This window comes from Lonchura striata, chromosome 4A, assembly GCF_050655825.1.
Source record: "Lonchura striata isolate lonStrDom1 chromosome 4A, ASM5065582v1, whole genome shotgun sequence".
NCBI lineage: Eukaryota > Metazoa > Chordata > Aves > Passeriformes > Estrildidae > Lonchura > Lonchura striata.
This window is the reverse complement of record NC_140742.1, coordinates 19,696,699-19,721,601: the sequence shown is the minus strand read 5'-3', so window position 1 is coordinate 19,721,601 and position 24,903 is coordinate 19,696,699. Positions and strand designations below refer to the sequence as shown.

The 24,903-nt window shown below is 42.7% G+C and overlaps 1 protein-coding gene and 1 long non-coding RNA gene across 7 annotated transcripts in view; both read right to left on the bottom strand.

Annotated features, from left to right (window-relative positions):
• Window positions 1-24,903, bottom strand: part of HTR2C (5-hydroxytryptamine receptor 2C) — a 248,622-nt gene that overhangs the window by 31,825 nt on the left and 191,894 nt on the right. The window lies entirely within an intron of this gene.
• Window positions 4-21,851, bottom strand: LOC146763309 (uncharacterized). The gene is made up of 3 exons (XR_014952419.1): window positions 21,714-21,851; window positions 14,013-21,001; window positions 4-5,685 (listed from the first exon to the last, which is right to left on the bottom strand). It is a non-coding gene; the product is annotated as an uncharacterized LOC146763309 (long non-coding RNA).

Genomic DNA, 24,903 nt, shown 5'->3' with positions numbered 1-24,903 from the left:
AGAAACCCCCGAGAGCAAGGTGGCGGTCGAAAGAGAAGCAACACCAAAGGTTTAGAAACACTTCAGACTAAGCTATCACATGTACCTCCATCCTCACATCCTGAAATTCAGGTGGCATTCCTCAGCCAAAAAGAAAACCAACAGGCAGCAACATCAGTCCTTCCTGACTTTGTGTCTCTCACAAATTATGCAAATATCCAGTTTTGAATCCTGAGAAGATCTGTGCTGAAAACTGCAATTCAGGACAAGTGATCCCATTTCCCATAACAATGTTTTGGCATGTGGACCCTATTCCTTGTGGGTAACATCAGACAAAGTTAAAGTTAACATGCAAACACCCTCTGGGTACAGTTGTACTCCTTTGAGTTTTGCAGAAATTCTAGGCCTGTAATGTCCATTCACAAGAAGTAGAAGTTTAATTTAACATGGATAAATGAAGCGTGGGTGTAGTGATATGTTAGAAAGAATACAACTACCCAGAAAATTATAGTGGTCTCATGAGGTGGTAAAGGAAATTAAAGAAATTATATTTAGTTAAGTTATACCACTGGGGGTTGTGACAGGTTTGTTTTTGCTTTGTAATGAAGTGCAATCTTGCACTTGATTACAAATCAAACCCAGTGGTAACAATAATAAAATAATGTGTTAACATAATAATGTAGCTAAACATAATAAAATAGGTGCTGTTCATCAGGCACAGCATTGCCAGCCAGTCAAGGGAGGGGACTGTCCCACTCTGCATTCACTGGGGTGGCATCACCTAGAGTGCTGGGGACAGTTTTGGGTGCCACAAGAAGGAGACTGAAGATAGACCTCACTGGGGTCTGCAGCTTCCTCTGCAGGGGAAGGAGGAGGGGCAGACACTGATCTCTTCTCTGGTGACCAGTGACAGGACCCAAGGAAATGGCCTGAAGCTGATCCAGGGAAGGGTTAGGGTGGATATTAGGAAAACAATTCTTCACCTGGATGGTGGTTGGGCACTGGAAGGGGCTGCCAGAGAAGTGAACACAGCCCCAAACCCAAGAGAGCTCAATGAACGTTTGGACAATGCTCTCAGGCATGTGGTAGGATTTTTGGGGTTTCCCATGACCAGGAGTTGGTCTCAATCATTCTTGAAGTTCCTCTCCAACCCAGAGGATATTCTATGATTCTAAAATTCTAATGGTTGTCTAAAATTTCACAAACACAAATGAATAGAATTTGTGCTGTAGTACAATTAGCTACTCACAAGGTACAAGAGGCACCTATCCCAATATGGACAAGAAAATCTTGGAAAAATCATTACAGAAAGTAGATAAAGTAAGGTGTAAAAGATATATTTCAAGGACTTCATCTTGAAAGTTGTTTTTCCTGATTCATGCTTGTCAACATCAACTTGCTGTGTCCTATCAATCAATCTTGTTCTGCTGCTGCACATCTTGGATGGACACATCTGGTTAAATTTGAACAAGAAAGTACTCAATGCTCTTGTCTTCTCTTGTGTTAAAATGTAAATCTCCCTTTCTGTTAATTTCAAATTGACTGATCAGAAGAAACCAACAAAAGTCCAACCAGTAAATTCAAAATTTTACCCAACAAATCCAAAATTTAAATAGTGGAGTGAGAAGTAATTCCCATTCAGAACAAATGCACAGGCAGAAGGGCAGAGCTTTGCTGCCCCCAGAACCAGCCATCAATATTCACGGGTGTCAGACATGCATTTACAGTCTCCTGCATCCCAGTGGGTGCCAAACAGGTACAGTGAAAGCCTGTCATACAATTTCCATATCTCAGCAACACCAAGAGCTTTCTATACAGCTGCTGCCTCTAATTCAGGATGAAAATAGGCATTTATAAAAACAAGCAAAACACCCCAATCTTAAAAAAAAAAAAACATGTTGCAAAACAAATTATACATCAGAAGATGGAGAGGTGTTGGTCTGAATAACAACTGGTTTGTCCTGATAACTCCAGCACTGCTGGAGAACTGAGGCTCCCACCTGTCAACAGGAATGGAAATCAAACCACCAAAAAAAAAAAAAAAAACCACGAGTCAACAGAGCCTTATCAACCACCCTGCCTTGCCCAACAAACCTCACACCTAAGAGCTGATAGAGGAACACTTCATGTTTGTATATTACTGATTGAACTTTCTAGTCCGGAAAACCCTTTCCATCTAGGAAGCAAGACAGCATCCTGGATGAGACATTCACTCACTGAACCCACTGCTGTCCCTGTGCTTATCAGACTGCCTGCAGGAAGAATAATTTTTTCCAACAAGAAAACTTGTTACAAACAGAAAACATGGAATGGAAAAATGGAATATATCTTTGAAACTAATGCATGAAACCCACATTTTGATGCAGCATGCATTTTTAATCACAGCCTAGGCTCCATGACAGGTTCATGCACAAATTCCTCTCATGCCATTAGCATCTTCAATGACAATTTTGGCAGAATAGCCAGTAAGGACGCATTCGGTTCCTCTTGTAAATTGTCCATTCAGGAAAAGATTGTATTTTGTCAATGAGGCAGTGTGCAAAATAGTGCAAGGCAGAGCAATTGACATGTGGCCCTTCTTCCATGTACGTAATTTTCATTTAATTTCCATGCAAGCTGATTAATTACATAGAGCCTGTTTCCCAGCATGTGCTGATAAAACACAAAGTAGGAACTTACTGCTACTCTTACTGTTAGGTCTCAAGGAAGTGAAGTAACTTATGAGGTTATTTTAATGAATAGACAACTCTAGAACCAGAATTTCAAGGAATATATCATGTGAATTGGATAGAGACAGTAAAATCATAATTTGCTGGGTAAAATTTAATGATATCAACTTAACTGACAGATGTCAAAGGAAGTAGAATGAAAAAGTTGAGTTAATTAACCCAATCCGGGAAACATGCAGAATTTAAACTAATGTATTACCCTGGAATATTTGTTTTACAACATATTCAAGGGAGTGGTAGAGATTTCACCTCACTTCTCTGTATTTCTTTGCATGTTGTGTAAAGCAGTTGTCTATAGCTGTATTGGCCTGCCTAATGGCAGTAATTTTCCTACAAAGGCTGAGCTGGCCTACCACATCCATCTCTTCTAAAAATGCAGCAGACTACTGATCAGGTCTTGGCATTTCACCAGCATTCAGGTTGTGCCCTTAAGGCAAGAAATTATGATATTATTGTATTGATCACACAAAGTTACCATACACTAAAAATAAATCTTACTTCTTTTCCCACAATGTTTCCTGTAATATAATGCAGTAAAAGCACCAAATATGTACACAAATACACCAAACAGAAAAATGTAGATGAGGCATCCATCTACATCCAACAAATTTCCTGAGTGATGAAACAGCCTCACATTGTGCCATGGGAGGTTTAGATTGGATGTTACAAAAAAATTCTTCACTGAAAGGGTGGTCAAGAATTGCAAAAGGCTGCCCAGGGAAATTATGAAGTCACTGTTCCTGTCGGAGTTCAGAAGATAGGAGGATGTGGTGCTCAGGGACAGGGTTTGGTGGTGACCCTGGTAGTGTCAGGTTTATGGTTTGATTTGATGATCCCAGAGGTCCTTCCAAACCGGAATGATTCTGTGAACACAGAACATAGACTGAACAAGTATGAAAGACCTGTTCAATGTTAAGTCCAGACAGAGGACAGAAACATAGCTAACCAGCCTTGGAGTTCTGAGTTTTCCCTCAAGTTCCTGCTATCTGCAGGTGCAGCCAGAGAAATGAAGCCATTTACAGCAGACTGCAATAGGACCATTCCTGGAAATTGTGGCTGCTCCTTGTCAAGCGTGGAGAAACACATCCTGCTGACTATTTCCTCAGCTCAATTTCACTCTGCTGACAGCAGGTTCTCAGTATGAAGTAATATGTCCCAGATATTTGGTGCATGGAATTGTTGCTAGATTTAGCTGCAGTCACCTTCTAGGAAGGAAAACAAGGAGATTGTGGGTAAGAGAAAACAGAAGTAAAAGCAATAACTGGTATGGTGTTCAGGATGGGCAGAGCGGCTGAAGCCATTGAGATGCACTCCTCTGTCACAGCTCACCCGTGATCACAGCTGTGTCTTAAAATCTGGGTCACAAATATGATGCTTCTAAGTGGAAAACATTTTATTTCTTCCTTAACTAGTGTTAGGGTAGAGATTAACTGCTCTTTCAATCAGATGCAGGCACCTGGGCTGCTAGGACACCAGGTTCTTGTAGCTGGGGAGGCAGTGAACATTTTAACTGGGTGTTTCTCCAAATGAGGAACAGAGAGGTCAATCTGTATGTACAACAGCACAGACTAAAATTAACTCAATCTTGGTAAAATGTTTGCAGTTCTAGCTAAATCCTTTCTCTTGATTTGAAAATTTTAAGAATGGGGATGAAACACACCCAAGGAAGATTCTGGATGTGTCTCACATGGCTCCAGTGCCTGGAGCTGGTGCTGTTCATCCTCTCAGATGAAGCTAAATCTTTCTGTGGGAACCTGTCTTAATTTTATTTGGTATCTCTATGATCTGCCTGGTGCCTTTATTTCCAGCACCAAATTTACTGCTGGAACCATTTATCATCATAGTGTATTTCTTTTTATACATAACAATATCAGTTTTCTAATTATCTTGTATCAATTTCTGGTTTGCTGCAAATCATGGGAATTTATGTTTCTTTTCAACTAAGCTCATAAAAGTTAATTACAATGAGTCAATGCAGTTACAAAACTACTACTGGATCTAACAGGATATTGTAATAAAAAGTAAATAAGGATTCATGTGTTTTAAAGAACATTTAGCTTCACTGATCTAGAAGCAAATTTGGCATGAGAAGATTACACTGACAGCATTAAAACTGCTGTATTTAAATTGACATCAGTAAAATAGAGATCTATAAAACAGAAATGTACACACTACAGATTTGGGGGCTTTACACTCCTGTGAGTTTTAAAACCTGTTGTATCTTCCAAAACTTTTGAGCAAAAGGATGAAATAAAAACTATAATTGGTTCTAAAATTTTATTTACATTAAATAAAAACATTTAAATGAGTGCAATTCGAAATTGTTCTAATGAGTAATTTTTGCATATAAAAGATTTATTTTGGTTGGGCAATTCTCAATTTCAACAAGCAAACAAAACAGACCCATCCAATTTGATGTCTAACATATGAAAAATAGCTCCCTGATTGGATGCAACATATGAGCTGTGGGTAAACTAGAAAAATATAAGGCCATATGTTCAGCTAGTATAATAGAATTTACTCCACTGAAATAATCTAAAGTATTTTAACATTTCCCTTCACCTTTCAGGAACAGGTAGGGCAAAAGTGAACTGGCAGAAGAAACTCTGCCAGTTTCTTCTCCACATTTGTAGAGGTAGCACCCAAGGAAACACTCTGAGATGCCTGAGTGATAGTTTATGTGGCTTGTGCTTACCTAGAACTGCTTCCATGGTGTGTTTTGGGGTGACACCACATCTCCAGTTGAGCTGTGGAGCTGGGAGTGCTGAAAAAATCTTGTCCCCATTTAACAAGAGCACATGGAGGCTTTAGCTAACCTGCTCTGCTGCTCTTATTGCCACTGAGCTTCTGGCTTTGCTTCAGACCCCAGCCTCACGTAGTGTAGACATGATGGGCCCAGCTGATCCCATGGTGACTTCTTTGAGCCCAGGCAGAGCTGTGAGAGAGGAAATTCTGGAACAGGTTTCACTGGATAAATCTGAAAAGGGAAAGCAGCCCAGTTTATCAGCTTTTGAAGGAAAGATTCAAAGTGCATTTGCATCTTCCAAGCTACCAAAGTGAATGGAGGCTTTGTTTTTTTCACACTGAAGTGTTAGTATTTTCTATTTAAAAACTGCTTCTGGCAAGAAAGTTAAGGGGTTTGATTTCATAATAAGTTACTCAGAGATTTGTCCTGGCTTTCTGTTGCTACACACTAAAATACACATATTTTTGTCCTCAACATCCCAAAAGAAGGCAGCTGGAAGGAAAGAGTCTCTGGAAAATGGAAGATATGACTGCAACAGCTCGGTGTCTTAATGATGCTTGGTAGCAAACAACAGAAGTCAGAAAGTTCTTTTCAATCCTGCATTCCTGTGGGATCAGGAAACTCCCCTTGTGATAAACTCTTTCTTTATTTGAATTATGTAGCTCAGGACAATATTTTTCTAAGGTGAGTTTGTTTCCTTCATCTTTTAAATATCTTTGTTTTTTAATCAAAACCCTTTAAACAAAAACCCTCAACAGTCTCAGCCAATCCAGAAGAGACAAGTTCACTCCTTTCAAGGAGAAAAAGCAAAACACAAGTGTCTTAGGGAGAACCAGCCTTACCAAGCCAACATAAAGTTTTTCATGCCAAACCACATCAAGCAAATGGATGCCCAGAGAAACACACTTTAGAATCAGGCTCTGCACAGACCAGGAGCACATATCTGCACTGAGCTGAACGTTCCACACTGTGCAACTCTGGGTCACCTTACCTGGACAAATGCCAGCTCATTTCTCTTACATGCCTGTTCCATAAAGCTCCAACAGGAGACTGCCTTATGCTTTGGATGATGGTGCTGAAACCTAATGAAGAGCAATGGCATGAAAGGAGCTGCATTGCAGTGGCAGAAGAGATTTCCTCAGACTCAGAGGAGAGCAGCAAAACATCTCACACCCTTCTAGCTAAAGGATGCTGCTGCAGTCATGCCAAGACCTGCAATCATGACCAGGCAGGAAAAGAGTAAAGAGGCTGGAGGAGACAGAAAATTGCCCTGGCAGAAATCCTAGGCTCTCTGCATGTCCTGTCGATGTTCCCACTGACTTTAGCACAGTCAGAATCTCCCCTCATGGATTTTTTAGGAAACCATGTCCTAGGTCCCTTATACTTACAGTTATTTACCTGTAGCCTGATGCTGCTGAGCAAAACAGAGGAGCAATCCATCCAGAAAATAAAATCTAAGGTGTTCTGTAGCATTCCTGGTTTTCATATTTCCATATTTAGGAAAAAAAAAAAAAAAAAAAAAAAAGAAAGTACTGGACACATCCTTTTAAATCTCAGAAACAAGGCCTCATGCTTCCATGCAGGTTTGAATAACTGGTTTTGTTCAGGCCTTTCTGCAAAAACCTCTGTCTGTGAAAAAAAACCTATCAGACCCCTGGGGCAAACATTGAGTCTCTGCAGTATCCTTTGGCAAGCTGTGAAAATCTGGGCTACAAGCACATTTTCCTGGAAAAGGCCAGGATGGGCTCCCAGTCTGGCAGTGCTGCCATGTGCCAAGGCTGTGGCTCGCACACACCTGACCTGCCCAGTGCCAGGCTGGGAATGCTGGCACAGCCCCTCATTCCCTGATGAGCACCCTGCTCTGGAGGGCACCAGGGTCCTTTGGGATCTCTGCAACTCTTTGGAGGGTTGCAAATCTAACACAAGCTGACTCAAAGGGTGTGTGATCTGTACATTTTATTGCAGTCAACAGAGAGCAGCTATACAATTTTCTCCATGACCAGACCTCATGATGGAAGCTTCCAGAAACAGAGGCTGCTAGAAGTGTTTGTGCTCTGCTCATCTGTGCTGGACTGAGCAGCCTGAGCTCCATGGGCAGCAGCCTCATCCCTGGCAGATCACAGGCTAAAAGCCCCATTAACCCACAGCAGGCAAAGGAGTTGGTTGCTTAACAGCAAGGAGTTTGGAGGAGCAAAAAAAGCATGTTTACAAATGGGGAATGTTTATTGTTCTCTGATGTTTTCTCCTAATGCTGGCAGATTGACAAGAACCTCTTGTCAATAGGAACAAACACAGAGAGGACAGTAAAGAATATCTCTGCCTGTTCCAAGAAGCCAGCCAATGGATGATACATAGGTGTCATAGGGTGAAGAAATAGCAAGAAAGAAGCAGGTGGTAAAAAAATTAAATAGCAACTGCTCTGTCTTTTTATATGACAGTAGAATTTGGTCTTCGGGCTCCAAAATGTGGATAATAGCTGAGCTCAATGAGTCACAAGGACTTGGCACAAAACTGCCAGGCCCCATCCACAGCAGTAAGCAAGGTACCATTGACACTCTCCGAAGATGGCATTGATTTATTCCAAAAATTATCTTTGCACCACAAACCCTCTGCTGCATCATCCAGAGCTCAGCAGCAGAGGAAGCAAGATCAGAGACCTAAGACAAGGGGTCTTCTGCTTCCTCCTGGAAATAAGAAAAAGTTTGCCACATGCAAATAACTCTGAGCAATAGGCAAGAAGTTGTAGGGAGCAGCTCCTGTGTGAGATGAGCTCAAACAGAGCTGCTGGCATCACTGTCAGGTGGACACACTAAGCCCTTTCCTTGGAGGAAGGTGCTTCCTGACCACAGAAAGCAGCTCCTGTTCCCCACAGGCTCCAGAGAGCTGCCCAGCTCATGGCACACACCAGCAAACTGCAGACTGGATCTCACAGATCCATGGCCCTGGAGTGCCAACTGCTGTTTGGACACGCTGGATAGAATTTGAGCTTCCCAGTAATGTTAACAGGGTTGGAAATTCATTTTCATTCAACATTAGAATAAATGTGAATGTCACTAGATTTTTTCAAGAAGGGAGTTATATTAAAAAAAAAATCATATTTTCAAGACAGAAATTCTAGTTTATGGCTTAAAATATAGTCTGATACACCCCAAAGATTTTTGTGCTACTGGCTAAAGTTTTAATTTTTTGCAACAGATCACCATAAAGCTGGCAGAATGGGGACTTAGGCTCCACATGCTGCAAGTATTTCACTAGCAATGAGAATATCACAATCCCTCTTCCAGCTTCCCAGGAGAAGTGCTGCAGACATGGATCACTTCCACAGCCTCAATCAAAAGTGCAATTAGACAAAAGCACTCTCAACAGCTTTATTTGCCATGACATGCTCCTCGGGATGCCTGCAGAGCAGTAGCCAGAGAGAGGCCCTAATTTCGCACTTTCCCACAAGACACCACATGGCAAAACAGAGCCTAGGCTCCCACGAGCTGCGGCAAAGCAGCTGCAGGGGAGAGGGGCTGCCCTGAGGAGAGCAGTGGCTTCTAGAGCATCTAATGAAAAATAACAGCATCCATTTCCAGAAGGAAAGTGCAGAGCAGAACACATTGTAGAACATGACCTTCCTGCTCAGAGTTGGGCAGGACAGGACACAACAAAGCTTTGGTGAGAGGCCAGGAGTGATACATGCACTTCTTCTTATTTTTTTTTTTTTTAAGTTATTAACCCCAGGTCTCTCGCACTGCCTCAGGTAGCACACAGCAGTGCAGTCAAGATTACAAAACATCCCAGAGGCCAGGGGATAATTGCAGCTGGCTGCACCCAGGAGTTGTAGTCCCAGACATTTGCCCTGATTTTGGCCTCTACGCAGCAAAAAACTGTGCTGCCAGACAAACCTGGGGAATTGCTGATGCCAGGGACTCCCTTCTGGTGGGGCATGGGGCTCCAAGGATGCAGTTCAGGTGGACACCTGGGGCACTGCCTACTCCTCTCGGATGTGTATTCTGGTGGTCACATCCTGCTAACCATGATAATACTGCAAATTTATCAGCAGCAGAGACACCTGCTAAGGGAAGGACAGACTTGTCTTGAGGGAGAGAAAAGAGCATCCATACAGAAGACTTACACCATGTCTCCATGGAATTTTTTAGGAGGAATTTGCAATTCAAGCCAAGGTTTTACTAAAATCTAAATTTTTATGGGGCTAGTTCTTATTACATTAAAAGTGACAAGCTTTCTAAATCTGTCTGTACATGTGCAACATAAGGAGAAAAAAACCAGCCAAGTTACCAATAAGTACATGACCATCTGCCCAAAGAAGTGATGGCAGGTCAAGTGCTGAACACTGCTATAATTTAATCTACCAGAAGACAGAAATCTAACACCTGCAGGTGTTAGAAATTAAGAAAAACTGCTTTCCAGAAGATCCAAGTACACTCTGTAGCTCTTCTTGCTTTACCCAAATTTAGAGACACTGTTCAAAAGACAAATAAAACTCCATTTAATACTTTAACATAAGTAAAATAAATCTCCAAATTGACAACAATCTGTTTGCAGACAGCGGAGACTTCCCTGACTTGCTTTCCTGACTTTATACAATTTATTTATGGACTTTGCTTTGCAAGTCTTGTAACCAAAATCCATTCCCAAAAGGAGGAATTCAGCAGAAAGCAAGCCAAGACATAAGCCTGACCAGGAAAATTTTCCCTGTGCCCTTCCCAGAGCACTACTTCACCATCAGTGATGTCTTGTTTTACATAGCACAGCTGCAGCTCCTCATGGAGGAGGTGGAGATGACCCTTCCACACTTTTATGGCCTGTTCACTTTCACATCTTTCTCTTACTCAACCTGGTGAAAAACAAAACTTCAACAGGGATTAGAAAGGTGTATATGAGGAAGCCACTTCAGTTCAATAAGCATTCCTAGACAAGAGGAACAATCACCGCTGACGCTGCGCCCCAGGAGAAGGGAGCAGCGCTGGCTGCGAGTGAGCCCTGAGCCCACTCTGCCCTCAAGCCATGAGCAGCGATCCTGCCACAACCCCGACAGGCACAGGGCAGCGGCTTGGCCGCGGGCTCTGGTACCTCACCCGCAATGAACAAAGCCCCCAGTGCCCCTGGGGCTGCCGGGCGCGGACCCTTCCTGGTTCCCATTTGTAAGAGGCCATCTGAAGACCCTCACTCATTTGCCTGTCGATTGCCACGAGCAGGAACTCCCTTCCCCCGCTGCAGTTCCAGCTTGGAGAAGGCAACAGTGCAGGTGCAGCCGCTGCACCGTCACAGCAGCTGCTCCCAACGAGGCCCGGCAAGAACTTCGCAAGGAGTTGGCGACGACCCAACACGGACCCAGCACAGGGCAGCTGCTGCAATGCCTACTTCACTCTCCACCTTTAAGCCAAATGAACTTTTGGGGTGACCCTGGTGGTCTCTCAGTGAAGACCCCTCATCTGCCTCATTACCACTACGACAGACAGAGATCAAGAACCCTGTCCCCAAGGACTGAGGCTGAGACCCCTACCACAGGGAGTGGGGGGGAGAATGACATGACCTCTTCTTCTCCAATAACTCCAATGGACTTATTCTTCACTGTGTTTGTCCTGCCTGGATGGTTTTCAGTAGATTCACCTGTTCCCCCCACAGCAATTTCAGTAGACTCTCATTGTTCTGCATGTTCCCCCCTTTTCCCTCTGTGGACTACAACTGGACCCCTGGGTTGGGCAGGATTTTGGAGAATCTCCCCAACACAACAAGATGGATCCCCATGGTCCGGACCAGTGAGGACCTCACCTGTGTTGGTAGCAATTCCCATCCCCCCTTCTCACTCTCTCTCTCTCTCTATCCTTTTTATTTCTTTTCTGACCACACTATCGCATTTACTGTTTTGGCCCCTAATAAAGGTGCATTTGTTGTGATTAAACTGATAGTCCCCTGCTGTTTGTTTTTTGCACTTTGGGAACCACTAACGAACCAGCACAAGCAGATCCAGCACAAGCAGATCGTTACACCATTGCAGCACTGGAACAGTTGCTACTTCTAGTTAAGTACTGATATTGAAATGCTAATTAGCTAATTGCTCTGTTTGTTTTGTCTAAACCACCTGGAGATCACCTACCCCCCACCCACGCTGCCATTCTAGGATTAAGATGCAAATAGGGAAACCCATGGAACCATGGGAGCGTATTCTGGGGGAGAAGGACACCCCTAAATGAGAACTAAACACAGTAGAGGGGGCTGGACAGATACAGTGCACTGGCTGAGGAAGAGGAACACACATCCCTGATTGACGTTTGACCTGTCACAGTAACCTACAGAAGACTAGACTGGAGTGGGGTGTGGAAAGCAGGACTAAAGAGGCAGATTTTCCTGGTGTTACTGTAAGGAAAGGAGAGGGGACAGCTGCTGTTGGAACTTGAGCTTCAGACTCTGCATGCCTCCTCACCCTTCCGCTACCTGGCAAAGCTGCAACAGCGGGGGTGAGCTCTGTGTCAAGCCCCCTGCCCAGCTGATCTTCTTAATAAAGAGTGGAACATTAGTAAAGGCATAAACCGTGTTAATTTCATTATTGACAGAAGCTGCTGTATTATGTGTAGTAGATATAATTTGTGTCATTTCTAATATGATACATGTGTTATAAGTGAGAATTTATTCAGCCAGATTAAAAATAAAAATCATTTTATTTGCAGTCAAATTCACTCTAGCCAGCCACACGGAAAGGACAGAGCCGAGCCCGGGATCGACCCTGGGTGTGCCACAAGGAGTCAGCCTCAGCAGAGGTTTTCTCCTATGCCCACACCCAGGGAAAACCTCTGCTGAGGCTGACTCCTTGTGGCACACCCAGGGTCGATCCCGGGCTCGGCTCTGTCCTTTCCGTGTGGCTGGCTAGAGTGAATTTGACTGCAAATAAAATGATTTTTATTTTTAATCTGGCTGAATAAATTCTCACTTATAACACATGTGATATTGAATATTTGTTAGATTATACAAGTTTGTATTAGGATTCCCCCCCACCCTCACAGGCGAGACCAGGTATATATTGGAAACTGATTTACAAGTAAGAAGGTACGGCTCGCCAGGAGATGGGCCATGTCTGGAGAGATACAGGGACCCCAGGTGCTGATCATCGCGTGAACAACCCAAGATGGATATCATGGAAATCCTCGAGCATATACATGTGATTGCAGTGTTCCCGAATTCCCATAAATTTCATCAAAGGATTCAACAACTTCGGACACTGAATTGTTCTCCCTCATCACCAAAAAAGAAAATCTTATTAACATATGGACTCTGAATAGAAGAAAAGACTGATTGCTGAAATCTTGGCCTCGGGTGGAATTTTCCCTATAAAAACCGCTTGTGCCAGAATGGAGGTGTGTGGGCATAGAGGAAAACCTCTGCTGAGGTGGACCTCATTGTTGCACACCCAAGGCCGACCCTGGGCTCGGCTCTGTTCTTTCCTTGTGGCTGGCTAGATAGAATTTGATTGCAAACAAATATTTTATTTTTTATTTTTAAATTTGGCTGGACAAATTTTCATTTATAACAAACTTGGTGGCCCCTACGCAATCTGGTTTGGGGGTATCCAGGGAGTTCCCTGTCTTTGATCTAGGTGTCGCCCTGCTGATTTCAGCAGCCGGACAGGACTGAGGAAACTCCACGGAACCAACCAGATTCCGAAAACAGCCAAAAAGCCACGTTAAGGAAAAGATATAAACGGGCCCAGAGCTCTTGGAACTCGGAGCTAAATCTCCGAGGCTGCAGCAGCAAACTTTCATTTGTAAAATCAACGTGCATGAAGAATCCACGCGGGAAAAGGAGCTGTGAGTACTGTGTGGTTGGGTGGCGTGTGGTGTGTGTGTGTGTGAGATGTGACATAGTCATGGCGCGAGAGCGGACCCCTACGAACCGCAATTCCACTAGCCCGAGAGGGAGGTGGTCGGCTATGGGGAAAGCGAAATGACTCGGGTGTACTCACAACACGCATACGACCTGAAACTCGGGGAGTTACGGGGATCCACCCACGGACGGGTTGGAAGAGGGAAGGTACGTTCTCGTGGACTCAAGAAATTGGTAAACCTTACTGACTCTGGGCTTGGGGAGCCCAGGAAAACAAGTAAAAGAGAGCTAATTTTTCTTCCAACTGAAAACCCATGGACCGGTTCACTGTGCGTTTACTAGGTTGGCAAGGCTCGGTCGGGAACAGACCGGTTTAAACACTTAATAAAACTCAGTCCGGGACAGGACTGAAATACACATTTTAGCACGCGGGTAAACTGACTTTTCGGAACGACTTGCAGACACTGACTTAGAATACGGTAAGAAAAACTTTTAAATATGGGACAGGGGAGCAGTAAAATGCCCCTTGGGTTAATGTTTTAAAAAGGCTGCGCAGCCCCGTGCAGCCGCAGGCAGCGTGGCTCTGCAGTTTTTAGAACCCGCGCGGCAGCGCCAGAGGCGGCGGTGCCGGCTCAGAGGGAGCGGGGGGCTCTGCCTGCCCCTGCCCTTCGCAGCGGTGCGGAGCGGCTTTGGTTTCCCTGCAGCAGGAGGGGGAGAGGGCTCCGACCTACCCCGATAGCGGCGGGAGGCGGCGGCGGCTCCCGGAGGCGGCGGGGAGCGCGGGTGGCGGGGGAGCCCGGCTCGGGCTTCCCTGACACGCACGGGCGGCGGGGGAGCACGGCTCGGGCTTCCCTGACACCCACGGGCGGCGGGGAGCACGGCTCGAGCTTCCCTGACACCCACGGGCGGCGGGGAGCACGGCTCGGGCTTCCCTGACACCCACGGGCGGCGGGGAGCACGGCTCGAGCTTCCCTGACACGCACGGGCAGCGCTGGTCGCCGCTCGGCCGCGTCGCGTGGGGGAGTCCCCGTTCCTGCAAGCGGCAGTTTTAAAAGCAGCACAAGCTGCTGCTGCTGCTCTGCAGGGCTGAAATCTAAGTGCTTTCACTTCTCAACCACGGTTTTTGGAAATCAGCAGAGAATTTGTTTTGTTTCTGGTCAGTATAAAGTTGTGTTGTGCATTTCATGCCTTAAATGAGAGTGGGACAATGAGGAGCTGGATTATGCGACGCTATGGGAATATGCCAGCACGCAGCTATTCCCTATTAAGACTACTGGCTGCAAGGTTGAAGTGATACGCAGAATAAATAAATAGACTCCACAACTCGATGTAGTTATGAAGTGGGTATGTATGACAGCGCCCAGCACAAGTGAGATCACTCTCCAAAATCTTGTGCCCCGAGCTGGAGTTTGTCCCACAATTTTATTCACAAAGGTGTTCCATATGCAATACATTACACAACTTTTCTATGCATATTCAACCCCTGGCCCCGCCTGTCTTTGCCTCTCATGCTAAATAGGTCCACGCCCTTCTGGGCATTTGTGGGTTTTTGTGGTGGTCTTTACGGGGGTCTCTGGTGGTCTTTTGAGGCTGAAACTATAGTCTTCCTCTGCATTGAACTTTTGAACTCTTCTCCTCTGCGCATGCGCTTTTGGTCTTCTGCTATCTTATCTGGATAAATCCATCATCCTTGACAGAGGGGCCTCCTTATCTGAGTTCTTTGCATTCCTGGTCTTCTCTGGTATTTGTCTTTTTGCAAGAAGCTTTAAAGATTTTTTTTTTTTTCTCTCTCTTTCCTATGCCTTTTGCGCCATGGCAGAGGTTTCTTAAAATTCAACACATGATTCTACAAACATGATACATTCATTTTTTTGATACATTCATTTTTGATACATTCATTTTGTTAGCTCAAGTGTGTTATAAATTGTGACACGGCAATTTGAAGTGTCTTAATTCAATAAAGCAATTTTATTTAAAATTAGCAAGCGAGTAAGGCAGGCAAAATCCAGCGCTGGGCGGCCAGGGAGTCTCCTGCTCCACCAACGGCGCGCAAAAATGTTCTGTCCCAACCTTCCTTTTATCCCCCCCCTTCTCCTTGCAGGCGTGACTCTCCAGATGTAGTCTGAGTCTGGTCGTTGTGATAGCTTCTAAGTCTCTTCTTTTGAGATACAGCAAGCAGACCAGATGCACACACACCCAGGACTGTAATCTCAACCTCCTTATCACCTTGTAAGCAAGTAAGCATTTCAAAGACACACCAGTACATTCTTAGCCACTATCTTATGCAAAACAAATTAGGTTAACATACCACAGTATATTCTTATGCAAACCAAAGTAAGCAAGCATACTACAGTGAACAAATTATCTTTTACTTATCTTAAAGTGATCTCTGGAAAATCTCTTATTTCAAGGTAAGTACGGGGAAGCTGCCACCCCCATACCAAGTTCCTCCATCACAAGCACAGGTCTCGGCAGTCCCCCCCCCATCTCCAGATCAGTCTGCATCGCCCCTAATGCACAAATATCAGCTGCAGACATGCCGAGACCTTCTCAACCTTCCCCCCTCATCTCACACAACACGGGGAAACACACACACACACACACACACACACACACACACACACACACACACACACACACACACTTCTCCCAGGGGAAAAACACATCTCCTCCCGCCAGTAGAATTCAGTGTAAGACGAGGAGAGAAAACACAGAGGGCAGCGATAATGAAAGGGACAAACCTAATCTATACATTCTTTAAGGGAGTCCCAGCCACCCCCAGAGTCATCAGATCTGTAAACGTTCCCATACGGGGGATGTAAAAAAAAAAAACCAAACAAAAAAACCAAAACAAAACAAAAAACCACCACCACCAACAACAACAAAAAAACAACAAATAAACAAACAAAAACAACCCAAAAAACACCCGCAAGCCAGGATATTAGTAGCAGAAATCAGAAAAGCAAACAAACAGGAGCAAGCCCAAACAACAGGAAAACCGGAAAAACCGGCACTACCTCAAAAGCCCCCAGGGAAGCCGGGACAAAGGACAAAACAGGTAAGTGCTCCTCAAGGCTTTCACTGTAAATCTTTCTAGTTTATTCAAGAACCACAGTCCAACGACTGCCTCCTGGATGTATCAAAGGTAAGGATTTTTATGACTGTGATTGTGGCAAAAAGGAACCCTTTTGTCGCAAAAGATGTAGAAATTGAATCTGATAATAAAATTTGTTTGGGTGATATTTTATTGATAGAGGAAGCTGATTATAACTTATTAGAAAGAGATTTAATGGTAATATTAGGAATAAGTATAATTGCAAAGGACTCACAGCACATAGTAAGTTTATACAACCTAACTACTGTAGATGAAAAGAAAATTGATCCTAGGGTCTGGCACACTCCAGGGGAAGCTGGAAAATTAGACATGAAACCAATTCACATTGAAATTGAGAGACCAGAAGACCCCATAAGGGTAAAGCAGTATCCCATCCCTCTAGAGGGAAGGAAGGGATTGAAACCAATAATCGAGGATTTAATAAAAAGGGGCACCTTAGAACCCCGCATGTCCAGACATAACACACCTATATTGGCAATACAAAACCTGATAGCAGTCACCCACGGTCTCTAATCCTTATACTCTATTATAGTGTAACTGACTTAAAGGATGCCTTTTTGGACTTGTCCTCTAGCTGAGGAATGTCAGGACTATTTTGCCTTCTAGTGGGAAGATCTGGAGACACAAAGAAAACAGCAATTAAGATAAACCTCTTTCCCTCAAGGGTTTGTAGACTTATCTTTTTAGCCAATCCCTTGAAAAATTATTACGTGAGTTTGTGCCAGTTCCTGGGACAAAATGGTTGCAATATATAGATGATCTATTGGTGGCTAGTCCTAAGGAGGAAGATATAAGGGCAGGAACTATAGCCCTATTAAACTTCTTGGGAAAAAGGGGACAATTTTCACTGATTCCAAATATGCATTTGGGGTAGTACACACCTTTGGGAAAATCTAGGAAGAAAGAGGTCTGCTAAACACATGGGAAAAAAGACTGATTCATGAATGTATAATCAAATGTTAGACATTTTATTTCAAAAATTATCAGAGGTATTCGGTGGGGCTATCACACCCCGTGGCACCCTCAGAGTTCTGGGCCAGTCAGAAGAATTAATCAAATGTTAGAAGCCCAATTAGCCAAACTGATGTTAAAAACAAATGTCATAAATAAAATGCATTCCATTGGCCTTATTAAATGTAAGAACTATGCCTCATTCTGAAATGGAATTTTCACCTTTTGAAATGTTACATGGGATACCTTATACCCATGGTATGCCTGTAGGGCATCTGGGAGTAGAGAATGGACAGATACGACCATACCTGATAGCATTAAATAAGAATCTCAAGGGGGGTGATCATGCAGCACAGCACCCCACCCGCCCAGGTTTCTTGATATATAAGATACAGCAATAAGTAAAATACAGCCTGGAGACAGAATACTGGTAAAAGCATAAAGGGAGTCAACATTCACACCTCATTAGGAGGGACCCTATATTGTCATTTTAACTACAGATACTGCTATACAAACTGCAGAAAAGGGGCAGACAGACGCATCAAGAGTGAAGAAAGTCGATCTCCAGGAATCAAATGCTCTGTGCCAGAGTCTAACTGTTATCCCTTTGCACATTTCACTTGTGAATACTGTAATAAAGTTTAGTTTACTCATTGTTGGGGAGGAATAGGACATTGTGGGCAAGGCGCTTTAAACAGGAACAAGGCCTGACTAGCCGTTTTCTGGTATTAGCCACAAGGCTGAGATTGTTACAATTAGATTTAATAATCTGGATTTGTTTATATCAAAACAGATTAAGGGGGGAAGTTACAAGCAATGCTAAAATTATTACTGTTGAGTGCCATAGGTTGAACAAGGTACCCTGCAGCACAGATGCTGTTAAACTACTGAGGCAATTTTTAGTGAAAGTATGCAGCTCGGCCTTAGCATAAAACCACAGACAAAGATTCCTGCTGCCAAAAAGATGGCTTACCCCACCGCTGGAGGCACCCCAGCGGGTGCTGGGAACAGCAGAGGGATCCTAGCAGTGGGAGTAGTCCTGGCGAGCCTGAGTCTAGCCTCGTGCCTCAGTAACCTTCCTAATCCTGAGACAGGGGGACCCGGTGCAGGTACCCAGAAGGTCCAGTACTCCTTATCCGATGGTACTGCAGTGAGGGTAAGCCTAATAAACCTTGTTTTAAAACAAACACTCAACAGGGGGCATACAAATTCAAAGAAAAACCAAAAACATATCTTGAAAACGGACAGTCAGCACATAAATTGCATTGAAGGAGCACAGGGGAAATCTCAATTTCAGTTTATAACAAATACAATTGTACTTTATAGATTGGTAAGAAGCAGGAGTTGGTCTTTGTCACTTATTTTCAAGCTAATTCACTGTGTTATAACCCAAATAAATTTAGTATGTGTGTTATAGGGAAAAACCTACTGGGTGGGTGCTGGATAAACGAATAATTAAAACAAATAAAGGGAAAGAAACCCACAAATTTTACCATAAAATCCCAGGTGAATACTAGAATGTGGGGAATTAGAATATATATATATATATATAAACTGGTTTCTTTATATACACACTCTGTAGCTTTATATCGAATATATTCTCCCTCATCACCAAAAAAGAAAATTTTATTAACATATGGACTCTGAATAGAAGAAAAGACTGATTGCTGAAATCTTGGCCTTAGGTGGAATTTTCCCTATAAAAACCACTTGTGCCAGGAGACTCCTTGTTGTACACCCAGGGCCGACCCTGGGCTCGGCTCTGTTCTTTCCTTGTGGCTGGCTAGATAGAATTGGATTGCAAATAAATATTTTATTTTTTATTTTTAAATTTGGCTGGGCAAATTTTCATTTTTAATAACTTCCAATAAAAGTGGACCCATGTCAAGGTAAAGGAAGGGGGAAGGACCCTTGCTTGTGTCTCCAAGCAGTCTTTATTTCTCCCTGCGCAGGAGGGCAGCAGCACAGGGTGACACAGTGCAACGACTCGAAGCAAAGGCAGAGGCAAAATAACATAAAACAGATAGGGAAGGGGAGATTGTATACATAACGTGCCAATGAGTGAAAGGAAATACACAACTGACAGGGAAGCTTTCAGATAAATGGGTGTAGCAAATAATGACAGACAAGCTGCAGGGGCAGGATTTCGAAGATAGACAGGGAAGGGTCTGGAAATAAGGGAGATATACCCCAGGACTGACACAGGGAAAGGTGGGAAAACAGGTGGAAAAACAACTTTGGGGAGAGACTATTAGGAAAACTGAACAGGGGTGAAGAGGGACAAACCACTGCAATATTTTAAACAATTTCTTAAACATAAAGCTTCAAAATTCCACTGCTACACAGTACAAGTGTTACTTGGTGACATTTTACTTCACTGAAAATAAAAACTGCTTTAAACACTGTGTCTGTATCATAGGGTACCTGTGTCCACATGAACAGCTTAACTGCATCCATGTTTTGACACCATTTCTGCCTCCTCTTCATTCCTGATGAACCTCCAACACCTCATCAGGGCTAACAAGCTGGTTTTGGGGTTTTTAGCACAACTACTATAAAACTGCAACATGCCTCTAGAACAGTGTCTAGCAGATTTTTTTTATGAAACTAATTGAGACAAAAGGAAAGAAATGGAAAGGAGTAGAAAACATTAATGTTAATTTGCTAATTTCATATGAAGTATTTATCTCAATGGAGAATATTGCACTAGAGCCATACACAGCCTGCCTGTTGAGAAAGTCCTGGGAATGGGGCTGCTGCATGGATGAACTAGTGAAATTTCATCAGTTAGGAAAGAATATATATATATATACACACACACACACATATATAAAGTCCAAATGACCGTATCCATCTCATATTGGTGCCATTCTGCAAATATCAAATTTTATTTCTTGTCTTTCATAAGAGAAGCATATAAAAATCTTGAGGAGATTTTCAGACAAGACATCACTACAACACACACATCAAAATAACGAGAAAGAATAACAAAGTATACAATAAGTTGAATTGCTCTGACAACTTTTAAAAGCAATTCTGCTTTAATAAGACTAGTGAGAAGATGATTTTAAAGTACTATGGAGCACCATGGTCTTTCCTTCTGTGTGCTTTGCACTCCTCAGATAATGACACTTTCCTCACTCATTTGGCTTCCGGTCTTTATTGTCCAACATTAAAAGTAAAAACAAACAAACAAACAAACAAAAAACAACAACAACAAAAAAACCCCAACACCAACCCCCTCTCCCTCCCCCCCCACAGCACCTAGATAAAAAGCCAGACAATAAAGTGTAGATAATCTCGGACAAAATTAAAAATTAGATGAAGAGGAAATTTATGTGTGTGAAGCAAATCTAGCTTTCAATATGACAATTAAAAGTTCTGACTCAGAAGAGAGAGATGCAAATATAGGTTTAATAGATTTAATCACTGCTGAGAAAGGGTGTGGAGCATCACTCTTTCCTCTTGACTGGTATCATCATCCTCTCCAGTCCTGAGCTCTTGTGCTGATTTCAGCCCTTCATCCTTTGACTCTCACTTGACCAGAAGCCATCAGTTTTCCATCAGTGCAAGCCAAAGTTGTGTAGGTTCCTAATGCTGTTTCCAGCAGAGAATCATCATAGGCTGCCACATTTCCAGTGGCTCTGAAGAATCCTGCAAGTTAACATTTAGCTGCCTCAAGATATTTACACCCAGGAACCCATAGTCAATGAGGTACAGAGAGTATCCATTTAGTATTCCCCCCTCCTCTCACTCTAAGCACAATTTAAACCTTGGGTAGCAGAAAAGAAGCTGTTCTGTGGATTCAAGGCATATCATACAGAGCTTTCTTTCTCAACAACAACACAGATGCACCACAACTTAATTCCCATTTTTCACATTAGGTAAACAGGCAGCTGTTCATGTGGAGAAAATTCAGTAGCAGGACACTCAATATCTCAACTAAAGTTTCCTATGCTTCTAATAATCTGGAAAGAGGGTGAATAATGATGCAGTAGGATTTCAGATTTCACAGAATTATTTAGGTTAGTTGAGCGACAAGAAATCTTAGGGACTTGGAAAGAGAATAAATGCTGCTGGGCGAGCACACAGTGTAGCAGCCTATGGATCCTACTGATAGCAAAAGATAAACTAACAATTCCTGTTAGATATAAATTTCAATGCACACACCCCAGGTACAAGGTATCATTGGAGAGAAAAAAAAAATCCCATCTCTGAATTTATGTCACAGTGCAAGCAGTATAGGAGTTCACTCACACCCTAGCAGAAGAATAAAATGTAGTAGTTACTTAGCACAAACAGAAACATAACACATTTAAAACTAACAGGAATAAATAATAATTTCTGAATATAATGCAACTGTCACCTGGAACTTGGTGTAGTCAAGATGCATTTAAACCCATGACTTGATATGGTCTTTAAAATGCCTGATGATTTCCAGATACCTGAATGTCACATCAAAGAGCTGAGCTGCACTGCTCCCCTCTCTGCAGGGAAACCAGCATCAAAATCTGCCCAAGTGCTCAGCACATCTCTGTCGCCACACAATAATGATGGTAATTATCAATAATAACAATAATGTGGGTGTAAATCTGCTCTGGCAGCTGCGCCTGATGAATGCTGCATCCAACACCAGCCCTTTGGAAGCTGCCTCAGCCCCTGTCACCACAAAGGGGAGAGAGAGCCTGCATTTGGAGTTAAAGAGGGGTCAGCTGGCCACTCCTTGGACACACTCTGGCAACTTGTTGGCAGCTGTGAACTTTCTGCAAGAACCCAGAAAGATCAATATCCTCTGCAACTCAGATCAGCTGACAAGATTCTCTTGCATTCCTCCACCAGCTTTCTCTTTCTTGCTCATAAACACATGACACAATGTAAACCCACTGCTGCTTGTCCCTAAAGTGCTCAGAGATAAGGCGACAATCTCCACCTGTTCACTGAAGCTCCCTCACGTGTAAGACACCTGATGCCCTATCAATATTTTTATAAAATACCAGTATTTTAATTAATCAAGCATTTCTTCATTGAGATGAAACGCTGTGTACATTTCTCATTTAGTCTCCCCAATACATGCTTATTAATTAGCAGACTAATTTGCTTAGTTCTTTAGGAACTGCATGCCAGGGAAAATGTTCTCAGTTGTCAAATGCAACTCATTGATTACTGTAAGACACTTAAGACTAATTGATAAATATATCCAAGCCCTGATTAATTGGTGAAAAATCCATCATGCTGCATCCTGCTCTCCTTTCCTTTATAATAAGATTCTTGAATTAATTTACAACTTGATTTTCCCTTCTTTTAATTAAGAAAACCACCAAAACCCAGAAGTATTTGTGGGGAGTGTCTGTTCAATTTTCTGGTTATGCTTGAAGAGAAATCTACTTCATTTTCCTTATTAGCCAAAAGTAAGGAAATGAGCCTACTCTGAAATTAGTTACTCTGTCAGCTGGAATTTATCTTTGGGGCTGAGAGAGCTGATGTGGAAACTTGAAAGTAATTTCTTCACTCTTCTATTTGTTATATGTATTTTTAAGGTTCTTTTCTGATTACATAAATTAAAAGTGACTCCTACAAATCTGGAAGAGATGTGCTGCATACGCTTCTCAGTACAGCACATGGAAGCCTTTGAAACAGCCCAGTGTACAATTATGTAGACTGTATGGAGTGAATAAGGTAAAATATACAGAGTAAAAGTGACTAAACATTAACAGTGATGTTTCTAAGCAGTAACACTCTCCCTGCTCAGTCCATGGCCATGCACCTCGTTATTCTCACAAGAATTCTGGTGATAGAAGAACATTTTCCCTCTCCTTACTTCCACAATTGGTAGCTTAAATAGTATAAAAAAAATTATTTCACTGGTGTCCTCCTGGGATCAATCCACAAGTTCCTGTGTGGCTCATTTTTTCCCAAATGGAACTTTTCCTCCTCCTCCCCTCACAAAGCCTGGAGGCAACATGCTTTGTTGCAACACTCCATACTACCCTAGAAGCCTCCTCATTTCTCAAAGTATTTCCATAAATCTTCCATGAAATTACAATTTTTGCCAAAAAATCTACATAAACTCTTTGTCTGTGGAGAAATGTTTGGGCTATCATCAGCCAATTCTGGTTCTCTGGCAAAAAAAGGAGGATAATTACAATGCCTCTTCAAATCAGTGATACTTTCTTGCTGCTAAAAGGGTGGCATGCTTTCCACCTTTAAACTACCTTAGGTAATAATTTTCTAGGCAGAACAGAAAATCCATTCCTATTAGTTTCCAAAGACCTTGGAAGTATGTATGTAGGAAGACCATTTCTGTAAATTCACCCTTTTAGAGTCACTGGCTAACACAGAATTTATGCAAGTGCAAGTCTGTCACATAATTCAGTATTTATATGCTCCCTTTCAAGCTCCAGGAAGCTGGAGTAAAATGCTAAAAATAAAATACACATGTTGTAATACACAAAAGATTTAGAGATAGAACTATTCTGACAGTTCAAAATAAAAGACCTTTGTGCATAAGATCTCCATAGCTAGGCCTGTACCTAAATCACATATTGATTTAACTCACTGTAGACAAGCTATATAAGCTTTGGAATGATGTATGCTTGATCAATGTGTTTTAGAAATTAATCTCTGCCAGACTTACTCATTTAGGCAAGTGAAGAAGTCAGATAAATATCCCTACATTTTACTTTATAGGACAGTAAACCAATTTCTAATCAAATTTGTAAGTAAACAGCATTATTTTTTCCAAGAAATATCAATATTAAAATACCTAAGAAAATCTGAAAACAGATTTCAAAAATTTAAAGTTTTATCTATGAAATACACAGATTATAAAATTGATACAAGAGCATACAAACATTATGATCAGAGATACAGAGGAGAACAAAATACTCCTTTGAAATATCCAGGGATGGAGACTCCTAGCACCACACTGAACAAAGGGATTTGGAGATTTGGAGTCTCAGCCAGATGAAAGTTAGATGTATTTGGTATCTTACTTCTCTGAAGTGCTAACAGTGATTCCATACCTGAGTGTAAGAGCAATGCCCTACTTCATTGCAAACACACTGACCCTGATATGGGAACAAATAAATGTTTACACCTATGCAGGCAGGCCTCTTGGTGCTTTAAAACAGAGCGTATCCTTAGGTTAGAGACAGGGAAACTGAGGCACGGAAAGGCACAATGAACCCCCTGAAAGGCACAAGGCAAACTGAGGTACAAATGCCAGGAGTGAAGGTTTTTATTTGAATGCCAAATCTACTAGTGCAAACTTTCTTTCTGATGCATGATTTTGCTCAAATCCCCCAATTGTAGCAGTGGGAGCTCAAGGACAGACTTGGCTTAGAGCTCAGCAGCTCATGAACAATGAACACTCTCCTCAGCTTTTCTGTGAGCTTTTGTGTCCTAGCTCAGTTTTGGGGCAACCCAACCCAAAGGTAAAAAGCTGACTTGCTGTCTCAGACTCTCTTGGTGGCCCCAGCAGTAAGAACCCCCCCAGTCTGACATTATTCACAGGTCACTCCTGGCAGTGTCAACACCAGCTCTGCTCCCAGCAGAGA